The sequence below is a fragment of the Monodelphis domestica genome, chromosome 6 (genome assembly GCF_027887165.1).
Source record: "Monodelphis domestica isolate mMonDom1 chromosome 6, mMonDom1.pri, whole genome shotgun sequence".
Lineage (NCBI taxonomy): Eukaryota > Metazoa > Chordata > Mammalia > Didelphimorphia > Didelphidae > Monodelphis > Monodelphis domestica.
Window position 1 is genome coordinate 275,351,238 of NC_077232.1, and position 26,727 is coordinate 275,377,964.

A 26,727-nucleotide genomic window follows, 5' to 3' on the forward strand; every position below is an offset into this window, starting at 1 on the left:
TGCTGTATCCACACCTGCTCTTACCCAGCTCTCTTTGTGGCCTCAGGATGGCTCCGATCTGAATAGAGCTCAACAGGTGGAACTGCATAAGGAGGATACCAGCAGAGAACAGCTTGACAATAGGAAAGAACTTCCTTGGGGAGCAAAATTGGAACTGCCACCTCTGGTCATAGAGCCAGACAGGTAGTGGAGAGATTTCTATCATTTCCATTGCCTGAGAGGGATGTCCAATAATAATTCCTTTCTTGGCTTCTATTTTTAATATTAAAGGGATTTCTCAACCCCAGGATGAATATTTTTTTCTTTTAGATGTTAATTATATTGTTTTAAAATGTTAATTCTATTCATCGATGCCAGTCAAGTTATTTCTTTTTTTTAAACCCTTATATATATACTGTATATTATATATATATGTATATGTATATGTATATGTATGTATATGTATATGTATATATATGTATATATATATATATATACTGTGTATTGGCTCCAAGGCAGAAGAGTGGTAAGGGCTAGGCAATGGGGGTCAAGTGACTTGCCCAGGTTCACACAGCTGGGAAGTGGCTGAGGCCGGATTCGAACCTAGGACCTCCCACCTCTAGGCTTGGCTCTCAATCCACTGAGCTACCCAGCCGCCCAATCCACTGAGCTACCCAGCCGCCCACCCACCCCCTTAGGATTCTTTACAATATCTAATGATAAATGGTTCTCACGATCAATTTAAGTGTTCATTGAGGAACTTTGTATGGAAATTGAAGTTATGGATCACAAACAAAAGGACATAATCTCAAACTACAACTCTGCTGTGACTCAGTAATAGTCGCCTTTAGATATTCCCTTTTCAAAGAGCCATCATGGAAGTGATGAATGAGACACAGTGACTCCAAAAGCAAATGTTGACAGCAGTAATAGAAAGTACAGATTTTTGTTGGCTTGTAGTACTTGCCCAGAGTTAGAAAATGAAGAAAAGTCTGGGGTCAGATTCGAACCTACGACCTCTGGTCTTGAGGCCCAGCTCTCTGTCCACTGAGCCACTCAGCTGCGCTGCAACTTCCTTTTACTGAACTACTCAAGGGTTTGCAACTTTCCCAGGGTTGGTTGGTTTCGGTTTTTGGTAGCTAGGAGCCTGACTACATGGCTTCAAGGCTAAATGGCCACAGGTCCCCAGGCTATTTGGCTTGCTGGAGGCATCATTCATTACGACACTCAAAAAGCCGCCTGCTGATCTGAACCATGGACTTCAGGAGAAGCCTGAGCTTCACAAAGCTTCCTTTGACAAAGGGCACTCCATCAACAAGTGCCTTCTTCTTCTGGGACAAGCACAATGGAGAAGCTGGCCAAATGGCTAATCGGTGCAAGGCCCAGATGATTGAACCCTTTTTGCTGAGCCTCTCTTCCTTCCCTCCGTGGCCATAAAAAGCTCAGCTGAAAACAACCCATAACCCTTCATGAGGAAGCTCTTCAGTGGGTTGATTTCCAAAGCTGCTGCCTGAGGATAGAAGGAAGGACTTCCCCAAAAGGTCCCCAGGGAGGTACCTGAACTAAAGAAAGAGTCCATGCTGTATCCACACCTGCTCTTACCCAGCTCTCTTTGTGGCCCCAGGATGGCTCCGATCTGAATAGAGCTCAACAGGTGGAACTGCATAAGGAGGATACCAGCAGAGAACAGCTTGACAATAGGAAAGAACTTCCTTGGGGAGCAAAATTGGAACTGCCACCTCTGGTCATAGAGCCAGACAGGTAGTGGAGAGATTTCTATCATTTCCATTGCCTGAGAGGGATGTCCAATAATAATTCCTTTCTTGGCTTCTATTTTTAATATTAAAGGGATTTCTCAACCCCAGGATGAATATTTTTTTCTTTTAGATGTTAATTATATTGTTTTAAAATGTTAATTCTATTCATCGATGCCAGTCAAGTTATTTCTTTTTTTTAAACCCTTATATATATACTGTATATTATATATATATGTATATGTATATGTATATGTATGTATATGTATATGTATATATATGTATATATATATATATACTGTGTATTGGCTCCAAGGCAGAAGAGTGGTAAGGGCTAGGCAATGGGGGTCAAGTGACTTGCCCAGGTTCACACAGCTGGGAAGTGGCTGAGGCCGGATTCGAACCTAGGACCTCCCACCTCTAGGCTTGGCTCTCAATCCACTGAGCTACCCAGCCGCCCAATCCACTGAGCTACCCAGCCGCCCACCCACCCCCTTAGGATTCTTTACAATATCTAATGATAAATGGTTCTCACGATCAATTTAAGTGTTCATTGAGGAACTTTGTATGGAAATTGAAGTTATGGATCACAAACAAAAGGACATAATCTCAAACTACAACTCTGCTGTGACTCAGTAATAGTCGCCTTTAGATATTCCCTTTTCAAAGAGCCATCATGGAAGTGATGAATGAGACACAGTGACTCCAAAAGCAAATGTTGACAGCAGTAATAGAAAGTACAGATTTTTGTTGGCTTGTAGTACTTGCCCAGAGTTAGAAAATGAAGAAAAGTCTGGGGTCAGATTCGAACCTACGACCTCTGGTCTTGAGGCCCAGCTCTCTGTCCACTGAGCCACTCAGCTGCGCTGCAACTTCCTTTTACTGAACTACTCAAGGGTTTGCAACTTTCCCAGGGTTGGTTGGTTTCGGTTTTTCGTAGCTAGGAGCCTGACTACATGGCTTCAAGGCTAAATGGCCACAGGTCCCCAGGCTATTTGGCTTGCTGGAGGCATCATTCATTACGACACTCAAAAAGCCGCCTGCTGATCTGAACCATGGACTTCAGGAGAAGCCTGAGCTTCACAAAGCTTCCTTTGACAAAGGGCACTCCATCAACAAGTGCCTTCTTCTTCTGGGACAAGCACAATGGAGAAGCTGGCCAAATGGCTAATCGGTGCAAGGCCCAGATGATTGAACCCTTTTTGCTGAGCCTCTCTTCCTTCCCTCCGTGGCCATAAAAAGCTCAGCTGAAAACAACCCATAACCCTTCATGAGGAAGCTCTTCAGTGGGTTGATTTCCAAAGCTGCTGCCTGAGGATAGAAGGAAGGACTTCCCCAAAAGGTCCCCAGGGAGGTACCTGAACTAAAGAAAGAGTCCATGCTGTATCCACACCTGCTCTTACCCAGCTCTCTTTGTGGCCCCAGGATGGCTCCGATCTGAATAGAGCTCAACAGGTGGAACTGCATAAGGAGGATACCAGCAGAGAACAGCTTGACAATAGGAAAGAACTTCCTTGGGGAGCAAAATTGGAACTGCCACCTCTGGTCATAGAGCCAGACAGGTAGTGGAGACATTTCTATCATTTCCATTGCCTGAGAGGGATGTCCAATAATAATTCCTTTCTTGGCTTCTATTTTTAATATTAAAGGGATTTCTCAACCCCAGGATGAATATTTTTTTCTTTTAGATGTTAATTATATTGTTTTAAAATGTTAATTCTATTCATCGATGCCAGTCAAGTTATTTCTTTTTTTTAAACCCTTATATATATACTGTATATTATATATATATATGTATATGTATATGTATATGTATGTATATGTATATGTATATATATGTATATATATATATATATACTGTGTATTGGCTCCAAGGCAGAAGAGTGGTAAGGGCTAGGCAATGGGGGTCAAGTGACTTGCCCAGGTTCACACAGCTGGGAAGTGGCTGAGGCCGGATTCGAACCTAGGACCTCCCACCTCTAGGCTTGGCTCTCAATCCACTGAGCTACCCAGCCGCCCAATCCACTGAGCTACCCAGCCGCCCACCCACCCCCTTAGGATTCTTTACAATATCTAATGATAAATGGTTCTCACGATCAATTTAAGTGTTCATTGAGGAACTTTGTATGGAAATTGAAGTTATGGATCACAAACAAAAGGACATAATCTCAAACTACAACTCTGCTGTGACTCAGTAATAGTCGCCTTTAGATATTCCCTTTTCAAAGAGCCATCATGGAAGTGATGAATGAGACACAGTGACTCCAAAAGCAAATGTTGACAGCAGTAATAGAAAGTACAGATTTTTGTTGGCTTGTAGTACTTGCCCAGAGTTAGAAAATGAAGAAAAGTCTGGGGTCAGATTCGAACCTACGACCTCTGGTCTTGAGGCCCAGCTCTCTGTCCACTGAGCCACTCAGCTGCGCTGCAACTTCCTTTTACTGAACTCCTCAAGGGTTTGCAACTTTCCCAGGGTTGGTTGGTTTCGGTTTTTCGTAGCTAGGAGCCTGACTACATGGCTTCAAGGCTAAATGGCCACAGGTCCCCAGGCTATTTGGCTTGCTGGAGGCATCATTCATTACGACACTCAAAAAGCCGCCTGCTGATCTGAACCATGGACTTCAGGAGAAGCCTGAGCTTCACAAAGCTTCCTTTGACAAAGGGCACTGCATCAACAAGTGCCTTCTTCTTCTGGGACAAGCACAATGGAGAAGCTGGCCAAATGGCTAATCGGTGCAAGGCCCAGCTGATTGAACCCTTTTTGCTGAGCCTCTCTTCCTTCCCTCCGTGGCCATAAAAAGCTCAGCTGAAAACAACCCATAACCCTTCATGAGGAAGCTCTTCAGTGGGTTGATTTCCAAAGCTGCTGCCTGAGGATAGAAGGAAGGACTTCCCCAAAAGGTCCCCAGGGAGGTACCTGAACTAAAGAAAGAGTCCATGCTGTATCCACACCTGCTCTTACCCAGCTCTCTTTGTGGCCCCAGGATGGCTCCGATCTGAATAGAGCTCAACAGGTGGAACTGCATAAGGAGGATACCAGCAGAGAACAGCTTGACAATAGGAAAGAACTTCCTTGGGGAGCAAAATTGGAACTGCCACCTCTGGTCATAGAGCCAGACAGGTAGTGGAGAGATTTCTATCATTTCCATTGCCTGAGAGGGATGTCCAATAATAATTCCTTTCTTGGCTTCTATTTTTAATATTAAAGGGATTTCTCAACCCCAGGATGAATATTTTTTTCTTTTAGATGTTAATTATATTGTTTTAAAATGTTAATTCTATTCATCGATGCCAGTCAAGTTATTTCTTTTTTTTAAACCCTTATATATATACTGTATATTATATATATATATGTATATGTATATGTATATGTATGTATATGTATATGTATATATATGTATATATATATATATATATATACTGTGTATTGGCTCCAAGGCAGAAGAGTGGTAAGGGCTAGGCAATGGGGGTCAAGTGACTTGCCCAGGTTCACACAGCTGGGAAGTGGCTGAGGCCGGATTCGAACCTAGGACCTCCCACCTCTAGGCTTGGCTCTCAATCCACTGAGCTACCCAGCCGCCCACCCACCCCCTTAGGATTCTTTACAATATCTAATGATAAATGGTTCTCACGATCAATTTAAGTGTTCATTGAGGAACTTTGTATGGAAATTGAAGTTATGGATCACAAACAAAAGGACATAATCTCAAACTACAACTCTGCTGTGACTCAGTAATAGTCGCCTTTAGATATTCCCTTTTCAAAGAGCCATCATGGAAGTGATGAATGAGACACAGTGACTCCAAAAGCAAATGTTGACAGCAGTAATAGAAAGTACAGATTTTTGTTGGCTTGTAGTACTTGCCCAGAGTTAGAAAATGAAGAAAAGTCTGGGGTCAGATTCGAACCTACGACCTCTGGTCTTGAGGCCCAGCTCTCTGTCCACTGAGCCACTCAGCTGCGCTGCAACTTCCTTTTACTGAACTCCTCAAGGGTTTGCAACTTTCCCAGGGTTGGTTGGTTTCGGTTTTTCGTAGCTAGGAGCCTGACTACATGGCTTCAAGGCTAAATGGCCACAGGTCCCCAGGCTATTTGGCTTGCTGGAGGCATCATTCATTACGACACTCAAAAAGCCGCCTGCTGATCTGAACCATGGACTTCAGGAGAAGCCTGAGCTTCACAAAGCTTCCCTTGACAAAGGGCACTCCATCAACAAGTGCCTTCTTCTTCTGGGACAAGCACAATGGAGAAGCTGGCCAAATGGCTAATCGGTGCAAGGCCCAGCTGATTGAACCCTTTTTGCTGAGCCTCTCTTCCTTCCCTCCGTGGCCATGAAAAGCTCAGCTGAAAACAACCCATAACCCTTCATGAGGAAGCTCTTCAGTGGGTTGATTTCCAAAGCTGCTGCCTGAGGATAGAAGGAAGGACTTCCCCAAAAGGTCCCCAGGGAGGTACCTGAACTAAAGAAAGAGTCCATGCTGTATCCACACCTGCTCTTACCCAGCTCTCTTTGTGGCCTCAGGATGGCTCCGATCTGAATAGAGCTCAACAGGTGGAACTGCATAAGGAGGATACCAGCAGAGAACAGCTTGACAATAGGAAAGAACTTCCTTGGGGAGCAAAATTGGAACTGCCACCTCTGGTCATAGAGCCAGACAGGTAGTGGAGAGATTTCTATCATTTCCATTGCCTGAGAGGGATGTCCAATAATAATTCCTTTCTTGGCTTCTATTTTTAATATTAAAGGGATTTCTCAACCCCAGGATGAATATTTTTTTCTTTTAGATGTTAATTATATTGTTTTAAAATGTTAATTCTATTCATCGATGCCAGTCAAGTTATTTCTTTTTTTTAAACCCTTATATATATACTGTATATTATATATATATGTATATGTATATGTATATGTATGTATATGTATATGTATATATATGTATATATATATATATACTGTGTATTGGCTCCAAGGCAGAAGAGTGGTAAGGGCTAGGCAATGGGGGTCAAGTGACTTGCCCAGGTTCACACAGCTGGGAAGTGGCTGAGGCCGGATTCGAACCTAGGACCTCCCACCTCTAGGCTTGGCTCTCAATCCACTGAGCTACCCAGCCGCCCAATCCACTGAGCTACCCAGCCGCCCACCCACCCCCTTAGGATTCTTTACAATATCTAATGATAAATGGTTCTCACGATCAATTTAAGTGTTCATTGAGGAACTTTGTATGGAAATTGAAGTTATGGATCACAAACAAAAGGACATAATCTCAAACTACAACTCTGCTGTGACTCAGTAATAGTCGCCTTTAGATATTCCCTTTTCAAAGAGCCATCATGGAAGTGATGAATGAGACACAGTGACTCCAAAAGCAAATGTTGACAGCAGTAATAGAAAGTACAGATTTTTGTTGGCTTGTAGTACTTGCCCAGAGTTAGAAAATGAAGAAAAGTCTGGGGTCAGATTCGAACCTACGACCTCTGGTCTTGAGGCCCAGCTCTCTGTCCACTGAGCCACTCAGCTGCGCTGCAACTTCCTTTTACTGAACTACTCAAGGGTTTGCAACTTTCCCAGGGTTGGTTGGTTTCGGTTTTTCGTAGCTAGGAGCCTGACTACATGGCTTCAAGGCTAAATGGCCACAGGTCCCCAGGCTATTTGGCTTGCTGGAGGCATCATTCATTACGACACTCAAAAAGCCGCCTGCTGATCTGAACCATGGACTTCAGGAGAAGCCTGAGCTTCACAAAGCTTCCTTTGACAAAGGGCACTCCATCAACAAGTGCCTTCTTCTTCTGGGACAAGCACAATGGAGAAGCTGGCCAAATGGCTAATCGGTGCAAGGCCCAGATGATTGAACCCTTTTTGCTGAGCCTCTCTTCCTTCCCTCCGTGGCCATAAAAAGCTCAGCTGAAAACAACCCATAACCCTTCATGAGGAAGCTCTTCAGTGGGTTGATTTCCAAAGCTGCTGCCTGAGGATAGAAGGAAGGACTTCCCCAAAAGGTCCCCAGGGAGGTACCTGAACTAAAGAAAGAGTCCATGCTGTATCCACACCTGCTCTTACCCAGCTCTCTTTGTGGCCCCAGGATGGCTCCGATCTGAATAGAGCTCAACAGGTGGAACTGCATAAGGAGGATACCAGCAGAGAACAGCTTGACAATAGGAAAGAACTTCCTTGGGGAGCAAAATTGGAACTGCCACCTCTGGTCATAGAGCCAGACAGGTAGTGGAGAGATTTCTATCATTTCCATTGCCTGAGAGGGATGTCCAATAATAATTCCTTTCTTGGCTTCTATTTTTAATATTAAAGGGATTTCTCAACCCCAGGATGAATATTTTTTTCTTTTAGATGTTAATTATATTGTTTTAAAATGTTAATTCTATTCATCGATGCCAGTCAAGTTATTTCTTTTTTTTAAACCCTTATATATATACTGTATATTATATATATATGTATATGTATATGTATATGTATGTATATGTATATGTATATATATGTATATATATATATATACTGTGTATTGGCTCCAAGGCAGAAGAGTGGTAAGGGCTAGGCAATGGGGGTCAAGTGACTTGCCCAGGTTCACACAGCTGGGAAGTGGCTGAGGCCGGATTCGAACCTAGGACCTCCCACCTCTAGGCTTGGCTCTCAATCCACTGAGCTACCCAGCCGCCCAATCCACTGAGCTACCCAGCCGCCCACCCACCCCCTTAGGATTCTTTACAATATCTAATGATAAATGGTTCTCACGATCAATTTAAGTGTTCATTGAGGAACTTTGTATGGAAATTGAAGTTATGGATCACAAACAAAAGGACATAATCTCAAACTACAACTCTGCTGTGACTCAGTAATAGTCGCCTTTAGATATTCCCTTTTCAAAGAGCCATCATGGAAGTGATGAATGAGACACAGTGACTCCAAAAGCAAATGTTGACAGCAGTAATAGAAAGTACAGATTTTTGTTGGCTTGTAGTACTTGCCCAGAGTTAGAAAATGAAGAAAAGTCTGGGGTCAGATTCGAACCTACGACCTCTGGTCTTGAGGCCCAGCTCTCTGTCCACTGAGCCACTCAGCTGCGCTGCAACTTCCTTTTACTGAACTCCTCAACGGTTTGCAACTTTCCCAGGGTTGGTTGGTTTCGGTTTTTCGTAGCTAGGAGCCTGACTACATGGCTTCAAGGCTAAATGGCCACAGGTCCCCAGGCTATTTGGCTTGCTGGAGGCATCATTCATTACGACACTCAAAAAGCCGCCTGCTGATCTGAACCATGGACTTCAGGAGAAGCCTGAGCTTCACAAAGCTTCCTTTGACAAAGGGCACTCCATCAACAAGTGCCTTCTTCTTCTGGGACAAGCACAATGGAGAAGCTGGCCAAATGGCTAATCGGTGCAAGGCCCAGATGATTGAACCCTTTTTGCTGAGCCTCTCTTCCTTCCCTCCGTGGCCATAAAAAGCTCAGCTGAAAACAACCCATAACCCTTCATGAGGAAGCTCTTCAGTGGGTTGATTTCCAAAGCTGCTGCCTGAGGATAGAAGGAAGGACTTCCCCAAAAGGTCCCCAGGGAGGTACCTGAACTAAAGAAAGAGTCCATGCTGTATCCACACCTGCTCTTACCCAGCTCTCTTTGTGGCCCCAGGATGGCTCCGATCTGAATAGAGCTCAACAGGTGGAACTGCATAAGGAGGATACCAGCAGAGAACAGCTTGACAATAGGAAAGAACTTCCTTGGGGAGCAAAATTGGAACTGCCACCTCTGGTCATAGAGCCAGACAGGTAGTGGAGACATTTCTATCATTTCCATTGCCTGAGAGGGATGTCCAATAATAATTCCTTTCTTGGCTTCTATTTTTAATATTAAAGGGATTTCTCAACCCCAGGATGAATATTTTTTTCTTTTAGATGTTAATTATATTGTTTTAAAATGTTAATTCTATTCATCGATGCCAGTCAAGTTATTTCTTTTTTTTAAACCCTTATATATATACTGTATATTATATATATATATGTATATGTATATGTATATGTATGTATATGTATATGTATATATATGTATATATATATATATATACTGTGTATTGGCTCCAAGGCAGAAGAGTGGTAAGGGCTAGGCAATGGGGGTCAAGTGACTTGCCCAGGTTCACACAGCTGGGAAGTGGCTGAGGCCGGATTCGAACCTAGGACCTCCCACCTCTAGGCTTGGCTCTCAATCCACTGAGCTACCCAGCCGCCCAATCCACTGAGCTACCCAGCCGCCCACCCACCCCCTTAGGATTCTTTACAATATCTAATGATAAATGGTTCTCACGATCAATTTAAGTGTTCATTGAGGAACTTTGTATGGAAATTGAAGTTATGGATCACAAACAAAAGGACATAATCTCAAACTACAACTCTGCTGTGACTCAGTAATAGTCGCCTTTAGATATTCCCTTTTCAAAGAGCCATCATGGAAGTGATGAATGAGACACAGTGACTCCAAAAGCAAATGTTGACAGCAGTAATAGAAAGTACAGATTTTTGTTGGCTTGTAGTACTTGCCCAGAGTTAGAAAATGAAGAAAAGTCTGGGGTCAGATTCGAACCTACGACCTCTGGTCTTGAGGCCCAGCTCTCTGTCCACTGAGCCACTCAGCTGCGCTGCAACTTCCTTTTACTGAACTACTCAAGGGTTTGCAACTTTCCCAGGGTTGGTTGGTTTCGGTTTTTCGTAGCTAGGAGCCTGACTACATGGCTTCAAGGCTAAATGGCCACAGGTCCCCAGGCTATTTGGCTTGCTGGAGGCATCATTCATTACGACACTCAAAAAGCCGCCTGCTGATCTGAACCATGGACTTCAGGAGAAGCCTGAGCTTCACAAAGCTTCCTTTGACAAAGGGCACTGCATCAACAAGTGCCTTCTTCTTCTGGGACAAGCACAATGGAGAAGCTGGCCAAATGGCTAATCGGTGCAAGGCCCAGCTGATTGAACCCTTTTTGCTGAGCCTCTCTTCCTTCCCTCCGTGGCCATAAAAAGCTCAGCTGAAAACAACCCATAACCCTTCATGAGGAAGCTCTTCAGTGGGTTGATTTCCAAAGCTGCTGCCTGAGGATAGAAGGAAGGACTTCCCCAAAAGGTCCCCAGGGAGGTACCTGAACTAAAGAAAGAGTCCATGCTGTATCCACACCTGCTCTTACCCAGCTCTCTTTGTGGCCCCAGGATGGCTCCGATCTGAATAGAGCTCAACAGGTGGAACTGCATAAGGAGGATACCAGCAGAGAACAGCTTGACAATAGGAAAGAACTTCCTTGGGGAGCAAAATTGGAACTGCCACCTCTGGTCATAGAGCCAGACAGGTAGTGGAGAGATTTCTATCATTTCCATTGCCTGAGAGGGATGTCCAATAATAATTCCTTTCTTGGCTTCTATTTTTAATATTAAAGGGATTTCTCAACCCCAGGATGAATATTTTTTTCTTTTAGATGTTAATTATATTGTTTTAAAATGTTAATTCTATTCATCGATGCCAGTCAAGTTATTTCTTTTTTTTAAACCCTTATATATATACTGTATATTATATATATATATGTATATGTATATGTATATGTATGTATATGTATATGTATATATATGTATATATATATATATATATATATACTGTGTATTGGCTCCAAGGCAGAAGAGTGGTAAGGGCTAGGCAATGGGGGTCAAGTGACTTGCCCAGGTTCACACAGCTGGGAAGTGGCTGAGGCCGGATTCGAACCTAGGACCTCCCACCTCTAGGCTTGGCTCTCAATCCACTGAGCTACCCAGCCGCCCACCCACCCCCTTAGGATTCTTTACAATATCTAATGATAAATGGTTCTCACGATCAATTTAAGTGTTCATTGAGGAACTTTGTATGGAAATTGAAGTTATGGATCACAAACAAAAGGACATAATCTCAAACTACAACTCTGCTGTGACTCAGTAATAGTCGCCTTTAGATATTCCCTTTTCAAAGAGCCATCATGGAAGTGATGAATGAGACACAGTGACTCCAAAAGCAAATGTTGACAGCAGTAATAGAAAGTACAGATTTTTGTTGGCTTGTAGTACTTGCCCAGAGTTAGAAAATGAAGAAAAGTCTGGGGTCAGATTCGAACCTACGACCTCTGGTCTTGAGGCCCAGCTCTCTGTCCACTGAGCCACTCAGCTGCGCTGCAACTTCCTTTTACTGAACTCCTCAAGGGTTTGCAACTTTCCCAGGGTTGGTTGGTTTCGGTTTTTCGTAGCTAGGAGCCTGACTACATGGCTTCAAGGCTAAATGGCCACAGGTCCCCAGGCTATTTGGCTTGCTGGAGGCATCATTCATTACGACACTCAAAAAGCCGCCTGCTGATCTGAACCATGGACTTCAGGAGAAGCCTGAGCTTCACAAAGCTTCCCTTGACAAAGGGCACTCCATCAACAAGTGCCTTCTTCTTCTGGGACAAGCACAATGGAGAAGCTGGCCAAATGGCTAATCGGTGCAAGGCCCAGCTGATTGAACCCTTTTTGCTGAGCCTCTCTTCCTTCCCTCCGTGGCCATGAAAAGCTCAGCTGAAAACAACCCATAACCCTTCATGAGGAAGCTCTTCAGTGGGTTGATTTCCAAAGCTGCTGCCTGAGGATAGAAGGAAGGACTTCCCCAAAAGGTCCCCAGGGAGGTACCTGAACTAAAGAAAGAGTCCATGCTGTATCCACACCTGCTCTTACCCAGCTCTCTTTGTGGCCTCAGGATGGCTCCGATCTGAATAGAGCTCAACAGGTGGAACTGCATAAGGAGGATACCAGCAGAGAACAGCTTGACAATAGGAAAGAACTTCCTTGGGGAGCAAAATTGGAACTGCCACCTCTGGTCATAGAGCCAGACAGGTAGTGGAGAGATTTCTATCATTTCCATTGCCTGAGAGGGATGTCCAATAATAATTCCTTTCTTGGCTTCTATTTTTAATATTAAAGGGATTTCTCAACCCCAGGATGAATATTTTTTTCTTTTAGATGTTAATTATATTGTTTTAAAATGTTAATTCTATTCATCGATGCCAGTCAAGTTATTTCTTTTTTTTAAACCCTTATATATATACTGTATATTATATATATATGTATATGTATATGTATATGTATGTATATGTATATGTATATATATGTATATATATATATATACTGTGTATTGGCTCCAAGGCAGAAGAGTGGTAAGGGCTAGGCAATGGGGGTCAAGTGACTTGCCCAGGTTCACACAGCTGGGAAGTGGCTGAGGCCGGATTCGAACCTAGGACCTCCCACCTCTAGGCTTGGCTCTCAATCCACTGAGCTACCCAGCCGCCCAATCCACTGAGCTACCCAGCCGCCCACCCACCCCCTTAGGATTCTTTACAATATCTAATGATAAATGGTTCTCACGATCAATTTAAGTGTTCATTGAGGAACTTTGTATGGAAATTGAAGTTATGGATCACAAACAAAAGGACATAATCTCAAACTACAACTCTGCTGTGACTCAGTAATAGTCGCCTTTAGATATTCCCTTTTCAAAGAGCCATCATGGAAGTGATGAATGAGACACAGTGACTCCAAAAGCAAATGTTGACAGCAGTAATAGAAAGTACAGATTTTTGTTGGCTTGTAGTACTTGCCCAGAGTTAGAAAATGAAGAAAAGTCTGGGGTCAGATTCGAACCTACGACCTCTGGTCTTGAGGCCCAGCTCTCTGTCCACTGAGCCACTCAGCTGCGCTGCAACTTCCTTTTACTGAACTACTCAAGGGTTTGCAACTTTCCCAGGGTTGGTTGGTTTCGGTTTTTCGTAGCTAGGAGCCTGACTACATGGCTTCAAGGCTAAATGGCCACAGGTCCCCAGGCTATTTGGCTTGCTGGAGGCATCATTCATTACGACACTCAAAAAGCCGCCTGCTGATCTGAACCATGGACTTCAGGAGAAGCCTGAGCTTCACAAAGCTTCCTTTGACAAAGGGCACTCCATCAACAAGTGCCTTCTTCTTCTGGGACAAGCACAATGGAGAAGCTGGCCAAATGGCTAATCGGTGCAAGGCCCAGATGATTGAACCCTTTTTGCTGAGCCTCTCTTCCTTCCCTCCGTGGCCATAAAAAGCTCAGCTGAAAACAACCCATAACCCTTCATGAGGAAGCTCTTCAGTGGGTTGATTTCCAAAGCTGCTGCCTGAGGATAGAAGGAAGGACTTCCCCAAAAGGTCCCCAGGGAGGTACCTGAACTAAAGAAAGAGTCCATGCTGTATCCACACCTGCTCTTACCCAGCTCTCTTTGTGGCCCCAGGATGGCTCCGATCTGAATAGAGCTCAACAGGTGGAACTGCATAAGGAGGATACCAGCAGAGAACAGCTTGACAATAGGAAAGAACTTCCTTGGGGAGCAAAATTGGAACTGCCACCTCTGGTCATAGAGCCAGACAGGTAGTGGAGAGATTTCTATCATTTCCATTGCCTGAGAGGGATGTCCAATAATAATTCCTTTCTTGGCTTCTATTTTTAATATTAAAGGGATTTCTCAACCCCAGGATGAATATTTTTTTCTTTTAGATGTTAATTATATTGTTTTAAAATGTTAATTCTATTCATCGATGCCAGTCAAGTTATTTCTTTTTTTTAAACCCTTATATATATACTGTATATTATATATATATGTATATGTATATGTATATGTATGTATATGTATATGTATATATATGTATATATATATATATACTGTGTATTGGCTCCAAGGCAGAAGAGTGGTAAGGGCTAGGCAATGGGGGTCAAGTGACTTGCCCAGGTTCACACAGCTGGGAAGTGGCTGAGGCCGGATTCGAACCTAGGACCTCCCACCTCTAGGCTTGGCTCTCAATCCACTGAGCTACCCAGCCGCCCAATCCACTGAGCTACCCAGCCGCCCACCCACCCCCTTAGGATTCTTTACAATATCTAATGATAAATGGTTCTCACGATCAATTTAAGTGTTCATTGAGGAACTTTGTATGGAAATTGAAGTTATGGATCACAAACAAAAGGACATAATCTCAAACTACAACTCTGCTGTGACTCAGTAATAGTCGCCTTTAGATATTCCCTTTTCAAAGAGCCATCATGGAAGTGATGAATGAGACACAGTGACTCCAAAAGCAAATGTTGACAGCAGTAATAGAAAGTACAGATTTTTGTTGGCTTGTAGTACTTGCCCAGAGTTAGAAAATGAAGAAAAGTCTGGGGTCAGATTCGAACCTACGACCTCTGGTCTTGAGGCCCAGCTCTCTGTCCACTGAGCCACTCAGCTGCGCTGCAACTTCCTTTTACTGAACTACTCAAGGGTTTGCAACTTTCCCAGGGTTGGTTGGTTTCGGTTTTTGGTAGCTAGGAGCCTGACTACATGGCTTCAAGGCTAAATGGCCACAGGTCCCCAGGCTATTTGGCTTGCTGGAGGCATCATTCATTACGACACTCAAAAAGCCGCCTGCTGATCTGAACCATGGACTTCAGGAGAAGCCTGAGCTTCACAAAGCTTCCTTTGACAAAGGGCACTCCATCAACAAGTGCCTTCTTCTTCTGGGACAAGCACAATGGAGAAGCTGGCCAAATGGCTAATCGGTGCAAGGCCCAGCTGATTGAACCCTTTTTGCTGAGCCTCTCTTCCTTCCCTCCGTGGCCATAAAAAGCTCAGCTGAAAACAACCCATAACCCTTCATGAGGAAGCTCTTCAGTGGGTTGATTTCCAAAGCTGCTGCCTGAGGATAGAAGGAAGGACTTCCCCAAAAGGTCCCCAGGGAGGTACCTGAACTAAAGAAAGAGTCCATGCTGTATCCACAGCTGCTCTTACCCAGCTCTCTTTGTGGTCCCAGGATGGCTCCGATCTGAATAGAGCTCAACAGGTGGAACTGCATAAGGAGGATACCAGCAGAGAGCAGCTTGACAATAGGAAAGAACTTCCTTGGGGAGCAAAATTGGAACTGCCACCTCTGGTCATAGAGCCAGACAGGTAGTGGAGAGATTTCTATCATTTCCATTGCCTGAGAGGGATGTCCAATAATAATTCCTTTCTTGGCTTCTATTTTTAATATTAAAGGGATTTCTCAACCCCAGGATGAATATTTTTTTCTTTTAGATGTTAATTATATTGTTTTAAAATGTAAATTCTATTCATCGATGCCAGTCAAGTTATTTCTTTTTTTTAAACCCTTATATATATACTGTATATTATATATATATGTATATGTATATGTATATGTATGTATATGTATATGTATATATATGTATATATATATATATATATACTGTGTATTGGCTCCAAGGCAGAAGAGTGGTAAGGGCTAGGCAATGGGGGTCAAGTGACTTGCCCAGGTTCACACAGCTGGGAAGTGGCTGAGGCCGGATTCGAACCTAGGACCTCCCACCTCTAGGCTTGGCTCTCAATCCACTGAGCTACCCAGCCGCCCAATCCACTGAGCTACCCAGCCGCCCACCCACCCCCTTAGGATTCTTTACAATATCTAATGATAAATGGTTCTCACGATCAATTTAAGTGTTCATTGAGGAACTTTGTATGGAAATTGAAGTTATGGATCACAAACAAAAGGACATAATCTCAAACTACAACTCTGCTGTGACTCAGTAATAGTCGCCTTTAGATATTCCCTTTTCAAAGAGCCATCATGGAAGTGATGAATGAGACACAGTGACTCCAAAAGCAAATGTTGACAGCAGTAATAGAAAGTACAGATTTTTGTTGGCTTGTAGTACTTGCCCAGAGTTAGAAAATGAAGAAAAGTCTGGGGTCAGATTCGAACCTACGACCTCTGGTCTTGAGGCCCAGCTCTCTGTCCACTGAGCCACTCAGCTGCGCTGCAACTTCCTTTTACTGAACTACTCAAGGGTTTGCAACTTTCCCAGGGTTGGTTGGTTTCGGTTTTTGGTAGCTAGGAGCCTGACTACATGGCTTCAAGGCTAAATGGCCACAGGTCCCCAGGCTATTTGGCTTGCTGGAGGCATCATTCATTACGACACTCAAAAAGCCGCCTGCTGATCTGAACCATGGACTTCAGGAGAAGCCTGAGCTTCACAAAGCTTCCTTTGACAAAGGGCACTCCATCAACAAGTGCCTTCTTCTTCTGGGACAAGCACAATGGAGAAGCTGGCCAAATGGCTAATCGGTGCAAGGCCCAGCTGATTGAACCCTTTTTGCTGAGCCTCTCTTCCTTCCCTCCGTGGCCATAAAAAGCTCAGCTGAAAACAACCCATAACCCTTCATGAGGAAGCTCTTCAGTGGGTTGATTTCCAAAGCTGCTGCCTGAGGATAGAAGGAAGGACTTCCCCAAAAGGTCCCCAGGGAGGTACCTGAACTAAAGAAAGAGTCCATGCTGTATCCACAGCTGCTCTTACCCAGCTCTCTTTGTGGTCCCAGGATGGCTCCGATCTGAATAGAGCTCAACAGGTGGAACTGCATAAGGAGGATACCAGCAGAGAGCAGCTTGACAATAGGAAAGAACTTCCTTGGGGAGCAAAATTGGAACTGCCACCTCTGGTCATAGAGCCAGACAGGTAGTGGAGAGATTTCTATCATTTCCATTGCCTGAGAGGGATGTCCAATAATAATTCCTTTCTTGGCTTCTATTTTTAATATTAAAGGGATTTCTCAACCCCAGGATGAATATTTTTTTCTTTTAGATGTTAATTATATTGTTTTAAAATGTTAATTCTATTCATCGATGCCAGTCAAGTTATTTCTTTTTTTTAAACCCTTATATATATACTGTATATTATATATATATGTATATGTATATGTATATGTATGTATATGTATATGTATATATATGTATATATATATATATATACTGTGTATTGGCTCCAAGGCAGAAGAGTGGTAAGGGCTAGGCAATGGGGGTCAAGTGACTTGCCCAGGTTCACACAGCTGGGAAGTGGCTGAGGCCGTATTCGAACCTAGGACCTCCCACCTCTAGGCTTGGCTCTCAATCCACTGAGCTACCCAGCCGCCCACCCACCCCCTTAGGATTCTTTACAATATCTAATGATAAATGGTTCTCACGATCAATTTAAGTGTTCATTGAGGAACTTTGTATGGAAATTGAAGTTATGGATCACAAACAAAAGGACATAATCTCAAACTACAACTCTGCTGTGACTCAGTAATAGTCGCCTTTAGATATTCCCTTTTCAAAGAGCCATCATGGAAGTGATGAATGAGACACAGTGACTCCAAAAGCAAATGTTGACAGCAGTAATAGAAAGTACAGATTTTTGTTGGCTTGTAGTACTTGCCCAGAGTTAGAAAATGAAGAAAAGTCTGGGGTCAGATTCGAACCTATGACCTCTGGTCTTGAGGCCCAGCTCTCTGTCCACTGAGCCACTCAGCTGCGCTGCAACTTCCTTTTACTGAACTACTCAAGGGTTTGCAACTTTCCCAGGGTTGGTTGGTTTCGGTTTTTCGTAGCTAGGAGCCTGACTACATGGCTTCAAGGCTAAATGGCCACAGGTCCCCAGGCTATTTGGCTTGCTGGAGGCATCATTCATTACGACACTCAAAAAGCCGCCTGCTGATCTGAACCATGGACTTCAGGAGAAGCCTGAGCTTCACAAAGCTTCCTTTGACAAAGGGCACTCCATCAACAAGTGCCTTCTTCTTCTGGGACAAGCACAATGGAGAAGCTGGCCAAATGGCTAATCGGTGCAAGGCCCAGCTGATTGAACCCTTTTTGCTGAGCCTCTCTTCCTTCCCTCCGTGGCCATAAAAAGCTCAGCTGAAAACAACCCATAACCCTTCATGAGGAAGCTCTTCAGTGGGTTGATTTCCAAAGCTGCTGCCTGAGGATAGAAGGAAGGACTTCCCCAAAAGGTCCCCAGGGAGGTACCTGAACTAAAGAAAGAGTCCATGCTGTATCCACAGCTGCTCTTACCCAGCTCTCTTTGTGGTCCCAGGATGGCTCCGATCTGAATAGAGCTCAACAGGTGGAACTGCATAAGGAGGATACCAGCAGAGAGCAGCTTGACAATAGGAAAGAACTTCCTTGGGGAGCAAAATTGGAACTGCCACCTCTGGTCATAGAGCCAGACAGGTAGTGGAGAGATTTCTATCATTTCCATTGCCTGAGAGGGATGTCCAATAATAATTCCTTTCTTGGCTTCTATTTTTAATATTAAAGGGATTTCTCAACCCCAGGATGAATATTTTTTTCTTTTAGATGTTAATTATATTGTTTTAAAATGTTAATTCTATTCATCGATGCCAGTCAAGTTATTTCTTTTTTTTAAACCCTTATATATATACTGTATATTATATATATATGTATATGTATATGTATATGTATGTATATGTATATGTATATATATGTATATATATATATATATATACTGTGTATTGGCTCCAAGGCAGAAGAGTGGTAAGGGCTAGGCAATGGGGGTCAAGTGACTTGCCCAGGTTCACACAGCTGGGAAGTGGCTGAGGCCGGATTCGAACCTAGGACCTCCCACCTCTAGGCTTGGCTCTCAATCCACTGAGCTACCCAGCCGCCCAATCCACTGAGCTACCCAGCCGCCCACCCACCCCCTTAGGATTCTTTACAATATCTAATGATAAATGGTTCTCACGATCAATTTAAGTGTTCATTGAGGAACTTTGTATGGAAATTGAAGTTATGGATCACAAACAAAAGGACATAATCTCAAACTACAACTCTGCTGTGACTCAGTAATAGTCGCCTTTAGATATTCCCTTTTCAAAGAGCCATCATGGAAGTGATGAATGAGACACAGTGACTCCAAAAGCAAATGTTGACAGCAGTAATAGAAAGTACAGATTTTTGTTGGCTTGTAGTACTTGCCCAGAGTTAGAAAATGAAGAAAAGTCTGGGGTCAGATTCGAACCTACGACCTCTGGTCTTGAGGCCCAGCTCTCTGTCCACTGAGCCACTCAGCTGCGCTGCAACTTCCTTTTACTGAACTACTCAAGGGTTTGCAACTTTCCCAGGGTTGGTTGGTTTCGGTTTTTCGTAGCTAGGAGCCTGACTACATGGCTTCAAGGCTAAATGGCCACAGGTCCCCAGGCTATTTGGCTTGCTGGAGGCATCATTCATTACGACACTCAAAAAGCCGCCTGCTGATCTGAACCATGGACTTCAGGAGAAGCCTGAGCTTCACAAAGCTTCCTTTGACAAAGGGCACTGCATCAACAAGTGCCTTCTTCTTCTGGGACAAGCACAATGGAGAAGCTGGCCAAATGGCTAATCGGTGCAAGGCCCAGCTGATTGAACCCTTTTTGCTGAGCCTCTCTTCCTTCCCTCCGTGGCCATAAAAAGCTCAGCTGAAAACAACCCATAACCCTTCATGAGGAAGCTCTTCAGTGGGTTGATTTCCAAAGCTGCTGCCTGAGGATAGAAGGAAGGACTTCCCCAAAAGGTCCCCAGGGAGGTACCTGAACTAAAGAAAGAGTCCATGCTGTATCCACACCTGCTCTTACCCAGCTCTCTTTGTGGCCCCAGGATGGCTCCGATCTGAATAGAGCTCAACAGGTGGAACTGCATAAGGAGGATACCAGCAGAGAACAGCTTGACAATAGGAAAGAACTTCCTTGGGGAGCAAAATTGGAACTGCCACCTCTGGTCATAGAGCCAGACAGGTAGTGGAGAGATTTCTATCATTTCCATTGCCTGAGAGGGATGTCCAATAATAATTCCTTTCTTGGCTTCTATTTTTAATATTAAAGGGATTTCTCAACCCCAGGATGAATATTTTTTTCTTTTAGATGTTAATTATATTGTTTTAAAATGTTAATTCTATTCATCGATGCCAGTCAAGTTATTTCTTTTTTTTAAACCCTTATATATATACTGTATATTATATATATATATGTATATGTATATGTATATGTATGTATATGTATATGTATATATATGTATATATATATATATATATATACTGTGTATTGGCTCCAAGGCAGAAGAGTGGTAAGGGCTAGGCAATGGGGGTCAAGTGACTTGCCCAGGTTCACACAGCTGGGAAGTGGCTGAGGCCGGATTCGAACCTAGGACCTCCCACCTCTAGGCTTGGCTCTCAATCCACTGAGCTACCCAGCCGCCCACCCACCCCCTTAGGATTCTTTACAATATCTAATGATAAATGGTTCTCACGATCAATTTAAGTGTTCATTGAGGAACTTTGTATGGAAATTGAAGTTATGGATCACAAACAAAAGGACATAATCTCAAACTACAACTCTGCTGTGACTCAGTAATAGTCGCCTTTAGATATTCCCTTTTCAAAGAGCCATCATGGAAGTGATGAATGAGACACAGTGACTCCAAAAGCAAATGTTGACAGCAGTAATAGAAAGTACAGATTTTTGTTGGCTTGTAGTACTTGCCCAGAGTTAGAAAATGAAGAAAAGTCTGGGGTCAGATTCGAACCTACGACCTCTGGTCTTGAGGCCCAGCTCTCTGTCCACTGAGCCACTCAGCTGCGCTGCAACTTCCTTTTACTGAACTCCTCAAGGGTTTGCAACTTTCCCAGGGTTGGTTGGTTTCGGTTTTTCGTAGCTAGGAGCCTGACTACATGGCTTCAAGGCTAAATGGCCACAGGTCCCCAGGCTATTTGGCTTGCTGGAGGCATCATTCATTACGACACTCAAAAAGCCGCCTGCTGATCTGAACCATGGACTTCAGGAGAAGCCTGAGCTTCACAAAGCTTCCCTTGACAAAGGGCACTCCATCAACAAGTGCCTTCTTCTTCTGGGACAAGCACAATGGAGAAGCTGGCCAAATGGCTAATCGGTGCAAGGCCCAGCTGATTGAACCCTTTTTGCTGAGCCTCTCTTCCTTCCCTCCGTGGCCATGAAAAGCTCAGCTGAAAACAACCCATAACCCTTCATGAGGAAGCTCTTCAGTGGGTTGATTTCCAAAGCTGCTGCCTGAGGATAGAAGGAAGGACTTCCCCAAAAGGTCCCCAGGGAGGTACCTGAACTAAAGAAAGAGTCCATGCTGTATCCACACCTGCTCTTACCCAGCTCTCTTTGTGGCCTCAGGATGGCTCCGATCTGAATAGAGCTCAACAGGTGGAACTGCATAAGGAGGATACCAGCAGAGAACAGCTTGACAATAGGAAAGAACTTCCTTGGGGAGCAAAATTGGAACTGCCACCTCTGGTCATAGAGCCAGACAGGTAGTGGAGAGATTTCTATCATTTCCATTGCCTGAGAGGGATGTCCAATAATAATTCCTTTCTTGGCTTCTATTTTTAATATTAAAGGGATTTCTCAACCCCAGGATGAATATTTTTTTCTTTTAGATGTTAATTATATTGTTTTAAAATGTTAATTCTATTCATCGATGCCAGTCAAGTTATTTCTTTTTTTTAAACCCTTATATATATACTGTATATTATATATATATGTATATGTATATGTATATGTATGTATATGTATATGTATATATATGTATATATATATATATATACTGTGTATTGGCTCCAAGGCAGAAGAGTGGTAAGGGCTAGGCAATGGGGGTCAAGTGACTTGCCCAGGTTCACACAGCTGGGAAGTGGCTGAGGCCGGATTCGAACCTAGGACCTCCCACCTCTAGGCTTGGCTCTCAATCCACTGAGCTACCCAGCCGCCCAATCCACTGAGCAACCCAGCCGCCCACCCACCCCCTTAGGATTCTTTACAATATCTAATGATAAATGGTTCTCACGATCAATTTAAGTGTTCATTGAGGAACTTTGTATGGAAATTGAAGTTATGGATCACAAACAAAAGGACATAATCTCAAACTACAACTCTGCTGTGACTCAGTAATAGTCGCCTTTAGATATTCCCTTTTCAAAGAGCCATCATGGAAGTGATGAATGAGACACAGTGACTCCAAAAGCAAATGTTGACAGCAGTAATAGAAAGTACAGATTTTTGTTGGCTTGTAGTACTTGCCCAGAGTTAGAAAATGAAGAAAAGTCTGGGGTCAGATTCGAACCTACGACCTCTGGTCTTGAGGCCCAGCTCTCTGTCCACTGAGCCACTCAGCTGCGCTGCAACTTCCTTTTACTGAACTACTCAAGGGTTTGCAACTTTCCCAGGGTTGGTTGGTTTCGGTTTTTCGTAGCTAGGAGCCTGACTACATGGCTTCAAGGCTAAATGGCCACAGGTCCCCAGGCTATTTGGCTTGCTGGAGGCATCATTCATTACGACACTCAAAAAGCCGCCTGCTGATCTGAACCATGGACTTCAGGAGAAGCCTGAGCTTCACAAAGCTTCCTTTGACAAAGGGCACTCCATCAACAAGTGCCTTCTTCTTCTGGGACAAGCACAATGGAGAAGCTGGCCAAATGGCTAATCGGTGCAAGGCCCAGATGATTGAACCCTTTTTGCTGAGCCTCTCTTCCTTCCCTCCGTGGCCATAAAAAGCTCAGCTGAAAACAACCCATAACCCTTCATGAGGAAGCTCTTCAGTGGGTTGATTTCCAAAGCTGCTGCCTGAGGATAGAAGGAAGGACTTCCCCAAAAGGTCCCCAGGGAGGTACCTGAACTAAAGAAAGAGTCCATGCTGTATCCACACCTGCTCTTACCCAGCTCTCTTTGTGGCCCCAGGATGGCTCCGATCTGAATAGAGCTCAACAGGTGGAACTGCATAAGGAGGATACCAGCAGAGAACAGCTTGACAATAGGAAAGAACTTCCTTGGGGAGCAAAATTGGAACTGCCACCTCTGGTCATAGAGCCAGACAGGTAGTGGAGAGATTTCTATCATTTCCATTGCCTGAGAGGGATGTCCAATAATAATTCCTTTCTTGGCTTCTATTTTTAATATTAAAGGGATTTCTCAACCCCAGGATGAATATTTTTTTCTTTTAGATGTTAATTATATTGTTTTAAAATGTTAATTCTATTCATCGATGCCAGTCAAGTTATTTCTTTTTTTTAAACCCTTATATATATACTGTATATTATATATATATGTATATGTATATGTATATGTATGTATATGTATATGTATATATATGTATATATATATATATACTGTGTATTGGCTCCAAGGCAGAAGAGTGGTAAGGGCTAGGCAATGGGGGTCAAGTGACTTGCCCAGGTTCACACAGCTGGGAAGTGGCTGAGGCCGGATTCGAACCTAGGACCTCCCACCTCTAGGCTTGGCTCTCAATCCACTGAGCTACCCAGCCGCCCAATCCACTGAGCTACCCAGCCGCCCACCCACCCCCTTAGGATTCTTTACAATATCTAATGATAAATGGTTCTCACGATCAATTTAAGTGTTCATTGAGGAACTTTGTATGGAAATTGAAGTTATGGATCACAAACAAAAGGACATAATCTCAAACTACAACTCTGCTGTGACTCAGTAATAGTCGCCTTTAGATATTCCCTTTTCAAAGAGCCATCATGGAAGTGATGAATGAGACACAGTGACTCCAAAAGCAAATGTTGACAGCAGTAATAGAAAGTACAGATTTTTGTTGGCTTGTAGTACTTGCCCAGAGTTAGAAAATGAAGAAAAGTCTGGGGTCAGATTCGAACCTACGACCTCTGGTCTTGAGGCCCAGCTCTCTGTCCACTGAGCCACTCAGCTGCGCTGCAACTTCCTTTTACTGAACTACTCAAGGGTTTGCAACTTTCCCAGGGTTGGTTGGTTTCGGTTTTTCGTAGCTAGGAGCCTGACTACATGGCTTCAAGGCTAAATGGCCACAGGTCCCCAGGCTATTTGGCTTGCTGGAGGCATCATTCATTACGACACTCAAAAAGCCGCCTGCTGATCTGAACCATGGACTTCAGGAGAAGCCTGAGCTTCACAAAGCTTCCTTTGACAAAGGGCACTCCATCAACAAGTGCCTTCTTCTTCTGGGACAAGCACAATGGAGAAGCTGGCCAAATGGCTAATCGGTGCAAGGCCCAGCTGATTGAACCCTTTTTGCTGAGCCTCTCTTCCTTCCCTCCGTGGCCATAAAAAGCTCAGCTGAAAACAACCCATAACCCTTCATGAGGAAGCTCTTCAGTGGGTTGATTTCCAAAGCTGCTGCCTGAGGATAGAAGGAAGGACTTCCCCAAAAGGTCCCCAGGGAGGTACCTGAACTAAAGAAAGAGTCCATGCTGTATCCACAGCTGCTCTTACCCAGCTCTCTTTGTGGTCCCAGGATGGCTCCGATCTGAATAGAGCTCAACAGGTGGAACTGCATAAGGAGGATACCAGCAGAGAGCAGCTTGACAATAGGAAAGAACTTCCTTGGGGAGCAAAATTGGAACTGCCACCTCTGGTCATAGAGCCAGACAGGTAGTGGAGAGATTTCTATCATTTCCATTGCCTGAGAGGGATGTCCAATAATAATTCCTTTCTTGGCTTCTATTTTTAATATTAAAGGGATTTCTCAACCCCAGGATGAATATTTTTTTCTTTTAGATGTTAATTATATTGTTTTAAAATGTTAATTCTATTCATCGATGCCAGTCAAGTTATTTCTTTTTTTTAAACCCTTATATATATACTGTATATTATATATATATGTATATGTATATGTATATGTATGTATATGTATATGTATATATATGTATATATATATATATATACTGTGTATTGGCTCCAAGGCAGAAGAGTGGTAAGGGCTAGGCAATGGGGGTCAAGTGACTTGCCCAGGTTCACACAGCTGGGAAGTGGCTGAGGCCGTATTCGAACCTAGGACCTCCCACCTCTAGGCTTGGCTCTCAATCCACTGAGCTACCCAGCCGCCCACCCACCCCCTTAGGATTCTTTACAATATCTAATGATAAATGGTTCTCACGATCAATTTAAGTGTTCATTGAGGAACTTTGTATGGAAATTGAAGTTATGGATCACAAACAAAAGGACATAATCTCAAACTACAACTCTGCTGTGACTCAGTAATAGTCGCCTTTAGATATTCCTTTTTCAAAGAGCCATCATGGAAGTGATGAATGAGACACAGTGACTCCAAAAGCAAATGTTGACAGCAGTAATAGAAAGTACAGATTTTTGTTGGCTTGTAGTACTTGCCCAGAGTTAGAAAATGAAGAAAAGTCTGGGGTCAGATTCGAACCTATGACCTCTGGTCTTGAGGCCCAGCTCTCTGTCCACTGAGCCACTCAGCTGCGCTGCAACTTCCTTTTACTGAACTACTCAAGGGTTTGCAACTTTCCCAGGGTTGGTTGGTTTCGGTTTTTCGTAGCTAGGAGCCTGACTACATGGCTTCAAGGCTAAATGGCCACAGGTCCCCAGGCTATTTGGCTTGCTGGAGGCATCATTCATTACGACACTCAAAAAGCCGCCTGCTGATCTGAACCATGGACTTCAGGAGAAGCCTGAGCTTCACAAAGCTTCCTTTGACAAAGGGCACTCCATCAACAAGTGCCTTCTTCTTCTGGGACAAGCACAATGGAGAAGCTGGCCAAATGGCTAATCGGTGCAAGGCCCAGCTGATTGAACCCTTTTTGCTGAGCCTCTCTTCCTTCCCTCCGTGGCCATAAAAAGCTCAGCTGAAAACAACCCATAACCCTTCATGAGGAAGCTCTTCAGTGGGTTGATTTCCAAAGCTGCTGCCTGAGGATAGAAGGAAGGACTTCCCCAAAAGGTCCCCAGGGAGGTACCTGAACTAAAGAAAGAGTCCATGCTGTATCCACAGCTGCTCTTACCCAGCTCTCTTTGTGGTCCCAGGATGGCTCCGATCTGAATAGAGCTCAACAGGTGGAACTGCATAAGGAGGATACCAGCAGAGAGCAGCTTGACAATAGGAAAGAACTTCCTTGGGGAGCAAAATTGGAACTGCCACCTCTGGTCATAGAGCCAGACAGGTAGTGGAGAGATTTCTATCATTTCCATTGCCTGAGAGGGATGTCCAATAATAATTCCTTTCTTGGCTTCTATTTTTAATATTAAAGGGATTTCTCAACCCCAGGATGAATATTTTTTTCTTTTAGATGTTAATTATATTGTTTTAAAATGTTAATTCTATTCATCGATGCCAGTCAAGTTATT